This window comes from Micropterus dolomieu, linkage group LG03, assembly GCF_021292245.1.
Source record: "Micropterus dolomieu isolate WLL.071019.BEF.003 ecotype Adirondacks linkage group LG03, ASM2129224v1, whole genome shotgun sequence".
Lineage (NCBI taxonomy): Eukaryota > Metazoa > Chordata > Actinopteri > Centrarchiformes > Centrarchidae > Micropterus > Micropterus dolomieu.
In genome coordinates, this window is record NC_060152.1 from 10,288,825 (window position 1) to 10,298,688 (window position 9,864).

The 9,864-nt window shown below is 40.4% G+C and overlaps 1 long non-coding RNA gene across 1 annotated transcript; it reads left to right on the forward strand.

Annotated features, from left to right (window-relative positions):
• Window positions 1–248: 248 nt before the first annotated feature.
• On the forward strand, window positions 249–850 carry LOC123969041. Its single transcript, XR_006824613.1, has 2 exons — window positions 249–352; window positions 456–850. It is a non-coding gene; the product is annotated as an uncharacterized LOC123969041 (long non-coding RNA).
• Window positions 851–9,864: the final 9,014 nt, after the last annotated feature.

The following is a 9,864-nucleotide window of genomic DNA, read 5'->3' on the forward strand; positions in this document are numbered from 1 at the left end:
AAAATTCATCCAGCCAGAGGGAACGATCACCAAGTGTTCACAGCGCACCGGTCGTGATAGTGACACAACCCATTGTGGCTTGCTGCTGATTTTACGCATGTGTAACGGGGTAGACCTGTATTGGCCTGATTTTGAGTGCAGTGATAGTGTGATGGGTGAGCACCTAGAGTGAGTGTGCAATTGGTGGGTGTGGTTTTCATATGGGTTGGGGGATGGGCTGATGGCAGACAGGTGTGCTTGGGCGTGACCTCCAGTCTATAGTCATTTAACCAGCCACACACTAAACTCAGAGTTTTCTGCTTGTCTCCTGTGTGCAGGTTCAGAGTTGTGATACGATTGTCTTCTTTCCTGGGTATATATAATGTGTTATGTGGGCTGGTGGCAGTGTCTGTGGTGTGGAATGTTTGTAAATTGCTGTTGTGTAAGGGGTTTTTCTGCTTGTCTCCTGTGTGCAGTGTGTGGGTGTGCTAAGGCTGCTGCTGATATCCCAGATTGTGTGGCACACGGTTGGGTCGCAGTCTAGGGAGTCGCATGCTGCAGAGTCACAGCTACTTAGTGGAGTTACCAGAGGCCCCAAGCAGTGAGGAGGCCATAGCTGACCAGCCTGTGACCAACAGTAGCAGACCCGTCCCTGTCGTGTTGTTTGGCTTTGCCCCACGCAGGGAAACGAAGTTGAGCTCACCCAGCCACAAAGAGCCTGATTCCCTTTTATTTAACTGACCCTGAGCTTTCCCCCATTTGAACTGACTTTTTATCTTTCTTAGCTTCAGCCTTGTTTTAAACCTCTTTCTATTTATTCTATTTAGTCTATTTATTGAAATGCATGAATAAACTTGGAGGCTATATTTTGTACAGCTTGTTGGTGTTGTTGCCCACTTATTTTTAACCACTGGTTGGTCAATTCCGAACCAAATTACCAAAAACCAAGTACTTAGTGCAATCTTACAGAGGGTGGGCAGGTACATACGATTTCCACATATTCGGGATGCACTGAATGGTGGGGGACCGGGTTTTTACACAGTGGCTGCTTTCCTTCCCCACTCTCCATGGCGGAAACCATTAAAACACGCAAAACCCTCATTTAAATACTGCCACCTCCATTGAGTTTGCAGCCATTGTCATCTATGCAATAATTCTTAGCTAATCATGCATAACAGGTACTACAATAACACCTGCAATAATTTAGAATGCACACGCACTTTTGTACTCTTTATTCGGGGTGTTACTAAATCTGGCCCATTGTATAACCCTCCCATACATGAAAGTGTAGAGGGGTTTTAAAGCCTCTTCAAGAAAACTGACAGATACTTGGAAAGCATGATGTACTACAATGGGTAGAGTATGAGAAAAGTATGTGACTGACAGGCCTTTCAACTAAATCCTGCCCTCTCCTGAAAATGCCATCATCTTTGTCCCGGTACTCCCCCAACATGTACTGTATATGCAGTAGATGGACAGCTATATTGACCAGATATGTTTGCCTGCTAACATTCTCTATGACCACAAAGAAGAAATGCAGTCACAAACGTGTCGAAATAGCATCCAGGATTGGGAGACTGGAAAGAGTGATCTAAGGAATCTCACATCCATCTACACCAAACTTAATGGTGCACAAATGATGGAATGTTTTTGAAAGCAGGTGAGGCATGAAAGAGCCCATAAATAGGCTACCAGGCCCAGGATTTGGGAGAGGTTCAATGCAACATTACCCCAGTGCAAAACAACACAGGAGCGAGCACAGTGTCTTCATCTCTCCCCATTCGCCAGACAGACAGATTGAGGGGAAAGGCAGATCGACCTCAGTAACACCAAAACTCAGTGCAAAATTTATGGGACCCTGCACAGCGAGACAGCCAGGGTGATGCCAAATCCGCCGTTTTTGTCTGCCCAGTTAGGAAACACCATTAGATTGCTTCAGTCAATTCATCAAAAAACAGGGGATTTGGGGGAGCTTGTCTAATTTACAGGTCTTCAGGCCCACCATGGAGAGAGTGTTGTGGTTGGCAGGGGATGCCTCAGCGCCAAAACTGCAGCCAATGGTAAATTATTCCTTTCTCTTTAGGTCAGGTCAAACTGAAACCATTAGAGAGGAAGGGCAAGGCAGTGAAAGAACTGAGGTCAAAAGTGTTATTGAGAAATATGGCACTAATGAGCATCTACAGGCCAACATCTTGGAAACTGTTCCCCCCCCCATCATACCGACACATCAAACCAACACTGCAAATGCTGAGTCATGTAGTTAGTTAGAATCTTTAAAGAGTAGGACCTAATTTTCTCAGCTCAATGGACCCAGGGAGTAGAGTCAGGCACAAAGACCAGAATGGAAAAGGAAAAGGGGGGTTAGAAAGCATAAGAACTACATGGGAACTAATAATCCCTTCACAATAGTCTGTGCGTCTGGGTTCTCATCTGCACCACAGAAACTCTCTATGGTCTGGAACATTCCTTCAGACTCAGGTTTAGTTCCTCCTGGAGACAGACGCAGGTTGGCTCTTTATCCTAACTCCCTTGTCGAAGCCAATATTTCAGATCTCATATCGCTCATGGCAGGGGGCCTTTAGTCTAACTGCTTATCATTTTTAGAACAATTTTATACCACTATTATAAGGAGTTCAACATGGTGACCAAGGCAGTTCATTAAAATTCAAATTAAGTTTTCTCGCCATATGTGAGGGAAACATTAATCCTTCTCCAAGGACCTTCTCTTGAAAGACTGCTTTGCTAATCCTGGCCTGGGTGCCAAAAAGTTCTTTCTGGCCTCAGGTAGGGAGGCCTTGGCTGAATAAATCATTGTTTTTGCATATTTGTGGATAATACTCTAACCTCCAGCCAAGCATGCCAAATTGTTAAATTGCATGTAATTCCTGACTTACTCTGTAAAGAACGGTGGAGTTGTGGCCTCTGAAGAGTAGAAAAAAAACTTAAGCAAGCCCTGCAGTTCGAGTGTCACTTAGCATTTGTACATACAAATTCCCAATGTCTTTAAATCTTTTGGACGTTTTATTCAGTCCGAAATTGGTCTTCTATTTGTATCCCAGCCTCTGATAAAGTGTTATGTGTCCAAGAGGACAAGGAGAAGGTCAAAGAGTACCATGCACTTTTGAGGTTGCTAGAGGATGAAATAAGTCCCTCTTATCCCTAAATCTTGTTATTTGGTCAGCTGGAAGAAGAGCCACAAGAGAAAGGGGCACTTTAGTACAATCACATAAAAAAGGAAGTACTTTTCACAAAAACTGTGTAGGTTGAGTGGATGATTTTGTGTGTTTTTTTTATGATCACCTTTGAATCCAGAATATATGCATCATGGTTGGCAGGACCATGACAGCACTTTGGTAAACATGCCTCAGAGCTATGTAAAAGGGTGCCAATAAAGCCTTGCTGCTTTTTCTTGTCTTGTCTGGTAGTTGCAGGTTAGATACTGGAATTGTAGGGTGGAAACTTACGCTGATGCTCATTCTAAGCTGCTCTCTCCTTTAAAGGTAACATTTGAACCATAGTGACACTGTATTGTTTGCCAAGGACACATGGTTAGGAAACAATCACCTAGAAATAATGTGGGATACAGATCATTAAAAACCTGAGCTGGTGGAAACAAACATCCCATGTCTGTTTCCTTTGGTAACTCGTGATGATATTAAGCATTTACGTCCGCTGTTATTCAGTAAGCTAAACCTAGTTCGCTATCTACCACAGTGTCATGGATGAATGCAGTGGAAACAGAACAGTCACTTTAGCTTTTACAGAGAGTTTGTGTTGACTGACTTGTTCCTGTAAACAAGTGTGTAACATCTATAGATTAATTAATTTGCCACTACTTTTATTGTAATACTGAAAATACTGAGTATAATAACCCTGCATGCATAGCAACAGACTAAGAAAGTATCAAACCACAATAAGATGCAATCAGTGTTTAACAGTTTGGTATAGCCTTAACAAAGCACACAAAATTTTTCATTGGTGCTGTAATAAAGAATATATATAGCCATGCCTTATGTACAATATATTGCCTGTATTCATGCAATATCAATGTATATGTAGACCACTAGGAACACTTTTTGTATCCCATTCCTTTCTCTCTCTTTTTTCCAATGTGCAACTTCTTTGTGGAGAGTTGAACTCATTCTCCATTTAGAGTCCCACCCTACGATTCAGCACCAAATGTATCCAGTCTTTTCTCTTGCACTGAGCACACATTTGGGTGTGTTTGTCATAGGGTAGAAAGATTGGTAATGTGTCCGCCAAACCACACTACTGGCCCATAGATAGGAATTTAGGAGCTAAATGGTCCAACATTTGACTTACTCTTGTTACGTCCCTCTGTGATTTGCAGTGTTTTTCTTTCACATATTATACTTTCTTCACTTTCACAGCATTAAATGCACTTAGGTGAATTTTTTTTTTTTATACTGTTTAGTGCAGATATATTGAAAATGCAATTATTCTTTCAGAAACGTGGTTAAATCATAGGCACATTTGTAATATTGTTATCTGTGTAATGACTATGTACTTAAATTATCATTGCCTAGCGTAGAAAATAGAAGAAAAAAAAATTAAACATGAGTTTAAAGCATGACATCATTTCTAATATAATTATACTTATTAGATTAGACATTTGTGAGCTTTGGGACAGTGGTTTCCCAATTTCTCTGACTTTCTTGTGCACTATCTGAGTAATTTATCCTAATTTCATGGGATGCAGGAAGACCTACCAGGATGCTAAGGCCAAAGAGACCAATTGTTTAACTATGGCGACCCACCCTGGAATACTTAGATTTGGTCTACTTATATTGTACCAGAGTAAAGCCAAGGCTATATTATATTTGACTGTGACACTGAATGCTTAGGAAAAAAATCCCATTAGAAGCAAAGGAGGTTCTTCCCTCAAAGAGCCTGTGTTCTCACGAAGATCAGGATGGGAACGAGAGGCATAGAGCTTCTAAGCCTTTTCCCAGAGCCCCTCATCCCTCTACAGGCCAAGTCTATTGCTAAGAGAAGTTCCAGGTGGTCTCCAGGCTGCCTTTGATCTTCACCAACCAAGGTCCCTTGGACAGATCAGTCAGTGTAATCACTTGTGTTTCAGAGTGCTCCGGGGAAACAGTAGTGCTCAATTTCCCTTTCATGGCATTACCTCAGCAGTGGCAACCATAGCCTTGAGGTGACACAGACCTCTGACCAACTATGCTTCTCTGTTGTGCCTATCTAATTAAAAGGGCAGCAGATAAATGTTAGAGACAAGCTGCCTTAGTGAGGCACAGAAAAACAAACAGGAGAGGAGAGAGGGGTGTTGGTGCCCACCTCCGGGGAACACTATTTTGATTCAAGTGGAGAAAATTGTTGGCAAGAAGCACTATGGCACACTGCCCACCTGAAACTTGCCATGCAACACTTACTTTTAGTTGACCCTTCAAGTGTAGATCATAGCGAACCACATCCCAGTTATTGACACTGAAAGTGTAGTAAAGGTCCAAACCGTGTTTGCATGAACACCCTGAGTTGGCAAGGGGATGCTGGTGCTGCGGACCAGATGCACAGACATGGTGCAAAGAGGGGCCTGAACTCCATAGCAGCTCATCTTTGGACTTTGGAGTGATTGGAGTGTGTTTGTCTTGGATGAACTAAAGACAGACTTGCTGCCAGCTTCTTTGAGAAGTGCTTGAGCAACAACCAAATGGGTTTGGTACATCAAGATTGCTGGTGAGTGAGCATTCTTGCATTTCACTTAAGATTAGCATTAAGTTCCTGAGAAACTCTTACACATATTTTTCTTATCAGAAGGTCATTTTTGCATTTTGTTCGACATTTCAGGCCACAAGAAAAAGACAAGATTGTTTTAGGCACCAGGAAGAAACACAGGCTTCAACTTTTCTTGCGTCTGTCTTGAAGAGTGTGAGAGAGCTGTTCGTCGGATGCTCCGTTGCCATGGAAACTGTAAGATACAAGTCTGTCTCTGTTAGGTCAGTCATGTGCTGTGGTTTACTGTTTTAGAGGCCCTTAACGTTGTTCCATTAAAATCCCTTCAAATCATGGTTATTAAGACCTTTTAGGCCTACTTCCCTGTAATAGTTCCCACATGTTTCTCAAGCGATATCAATCTTATCAGGCAAAATGCTAACCAAAAGTGAATAAAATTGCTTCAGGTAACCAAACGACTTCTTGTAAAACCCTGTATCTCCATAAACAGCATCCAGTTATTACCTTCACCTGGAGGCCTGGCAGTATGATTGCCAAGCCCTTTTTTTGCAGTTTACTAACATCAGAGGTGGTTCACAGTTGCGTGTCAGTGATTATGCATGAATTTCCACTTTGTAAGAAATGTCCACATAAAAATTGTGAATGTATTCTCATTTAATTATAGTGTTGAGGTTTTCAGTGGCATCAAAAATAGTAAATATTTTGGCTTCACATTTATATTACAACTTAAACTGTAGGTCACTGATTATACAAGTGGAAACTGACCTGTGAGCCAAGTTCAGTGAGTGTACAGCCTGCACTGAATACACTTACAAATACATTTTCAACTTATTGTGGCTTATCGCAACCAAAAATGGTAGTTTACATGCCACAGATTAGCACTCATAACCATCATTCATTTAAGGGCTTAGAGAACGATTTATGTGGTGTGAAACTTGTGGCCATGACAAGCCATGAACTAAATAAGTAGAAGATTTAGGTTTGGTGAAAATAAACAGAATGGCTATTACACATTAGTGAAACTCATGAAAAACAACATAGTCTATCACTTCATCTCCAGCTGGGTTTTTCCAAGATTGTTTTTTCCATTTGTTTCATGATTGATGGTTCTCACTTCTCTTTATTCCCCCTTTTACCCTTATGTCATTTCAAATCTGTCTAATCCCCTCCTGAAACTGGCAATAGTACCTCTATATATAAATGAGGTGTGGGTACGATCTGGACACAGGAGTTCCTGGCTGCAGTGCGTTGCTTTCTTCAGTGCTTTGATATGGGGAAAGTAGCGCTATGGACACAAGAGTCCAGAATTTGTCTTGTCTTAATGATAATAATCAACTTTATTTATATAGCACTTAACAATAGTACAAAGTGCTTAACAAAAGATATGGCAAAAGAGAGAGATGACATGAAATAAAATAAAAATAGAAATCACAATAAAATATAACAATTAACTGCGAAGGATTTAAGAGAAGATAAACTAGAATAAAAACCTTAAAATAAACAGGCAGCTCAGATACAATCAGGATATGCCTTCTGATAAAAGTGGGTTTTTAAATGAAGACACAGAAACTGAAAGCCTAATTTCCGTAGGCAGGTCGTTCCAGAGCCTTGGGGCCTTGACAACAAAAACTCTGTCCCCTTTAGTTCTTAACATGTACACAGGAAGAGACAAAAGACCACTGCCTGAAGATCTTAAACTGCGCAGAGGTTCACAAAGAGTTAATATTTGTAAAACATAAGATAGAGCCAGGCCATGGGGAGCCTTAAAAGTAATCAATAATCTTAAAATCAATCCTTAAACAAACAGGGAGCAAGTGCAAAGAAGCTAAAACAGGTGTGATGTGATCGTACCTGGTTCTGGTTAAAAGCCAAGCAGCTTATTAATAAATAACTTAATATTCCCAGATCTGGGTGATCAAGCGATTTAATAGATACTGCTTGCCATCATTTAATCTTTAGTCTCTAATAGTCTAATAATCTCTACATATGGCAGTGTGGGTCTGTTGGTCCATCCACCACTCCAGACTGCAATATTTCAACTAAATGGTTTGCCATGAAATTTTGTACAAACAGTCAGGGTCTCCAGAGGATGAATCCTGACTTTAGTGATTCCCTGGTGCTTCCCTTTAGCTCAAAGCACCATTGTGCTTACGTACTGCCTCACAAAGCTGCTAACATGGCTGTAAATTCTTGTTTCCACTTATAAAGATCTAATGTGTTATGCATTATGACACCCTTATTGTGGTAGTGATTCCCGTTTTGATACATTAAAACTTGAAATGGCTAATTACAAAGCAGTGAACATCTGCCTTCAGCACTTCAGTAGCCCTCGAGTTAAGCCACTCTCAACAGAAATGCTAGCTTTATATTATCATCACAGTGAGGCTATAAGGAGGAGTTTCCTTCAGGCCTTTATCAATTTTTCCTTTTTTGTTTAGTTATGCCAGCTGGGCGCTCTGCTCTGTCATTTAGCTGGTGTTCCAATTTTGACTCAAAGCAGAGGCTCGGCAAGTGAGCCAGGCTGAAATATTATTCATAAATGCACACATTCACATGAACAGTTATGGGGAGGTTCAATGCATGGCCGCTGACTTGTGAAGCAGCATCCGTCACATTAACTCCATTTTACTTATTCTTGTCTCACTGTGTATTGTAGATTTTTTAAAAAGCTCAAGTGCCTTTACCCACCGAAATGTTCAGCATCTGGTGTTTCTCACCAAGTAAATGGGAAATGTGGGGGTGCAAACGTTTTTAAAGCAAATGTTTATAATTCCTGCCACAGTGTATTATAGTCTTTCCGAGCAACAGTGAGGAAGTAATAGCTTAATTGTATTGTTTATGATGAAACTGTGTACTTTTCAGATGCTGTGGTTTTACAACACACTGTAAATTTGTTACTGTTGTAAGCTGTTAGATTTTTACTGTTTTCCATTAAACAAATCTCTTTTAAAACACAGTTTATTGTTTTTTGTATTTTATTCTCTTCTCCTAATTCTTACAAAACTTGCAAGAATTGTTTTATTTCAACTAAAGATGATTAAAGTAATTCCCAAGAAAACATGTCAATAAACCCAAAATGCTTTTATTAAAATAACACCGTGTTCAAGCAGGTTTTATTGTAGGTCTCTTCACAGTTTTAAAGTTAAACATCCTTTATCCTTTTTTATACCATTGATCAATATGAAAGAAGGTGTCACTTTTTTGTTTTATTTTGGAATGAATCTCTTTAGCTGAATACATAAAATCTGAGAGACACATGCTGGGACTGAAGTATCAATCTGTGCAAGGTTATGTCATAACCTTATCAAACACAGGTGTTCTAGTGCTAACTGCTGACACCCCACTCCCTAACCCCTGAGCTGTCTGTCACAAACAGGGGAGACTGATTAGCTGAATGAATGTCTGCCTGAAAGATGGATGCTGTGATTTCAGTGGTTGGCACTCCACACAGTCAGAAATAAACAAGTTCTACCTACCTTGCTCAACTGCCAGAAGACCAAAGAGTAGAAGTAATGGGGGGAAATTTTCACAACATCTGTCAAGTGTACTCACCCTAGCACTCTGATGGGAGGCCAAAGAACATGGAGATCCTGTGTTTTCAAAGTTTATCCTATTATATGGGCCTATAAAATCTAGTGTGTTACAGAATTGTGGCTGTATTATAAATCTGCTATTTATTGTTGTGGTTTAGTTTAGAGCTGCTTTTTATGTATTTTTATGTCTTCATAAGAAAAGAACAGAGTAGCCAACTGTTGATGCCCTATGAAAAAACCTGCTTGAGTGGTACAGAAGTGATACTGTCCAAGCAGGCAGTATAATGTTGCTAAATTTGCTTTCTACTTACTGGCAAGCATTATAGTATTTGTTTTTTTAGTTTAACCTCTTAAAAGCACTAAACACAGTTTACAGTATGTAGTCTGAGTCATTCTGTCATCAGAATGAATGTAGGGTATATTTTGTCTGTCCTCAGGTCTGTATTCAGCGGCTGTGCGTTTTACAGCTGCTGAACCAGGTTGGCTGAACTTCATGTGACCTTGATCTGCATGAAAACGTGTTGTTAGGCATGGCGCTGCCACCACATAAAAAGCCAACTGATTGGACAAGCATTAATCAGCATTTACATGCAGGAATGCAAAAGAACCATCCATCTACCATCTATACAGAGTGAATTTA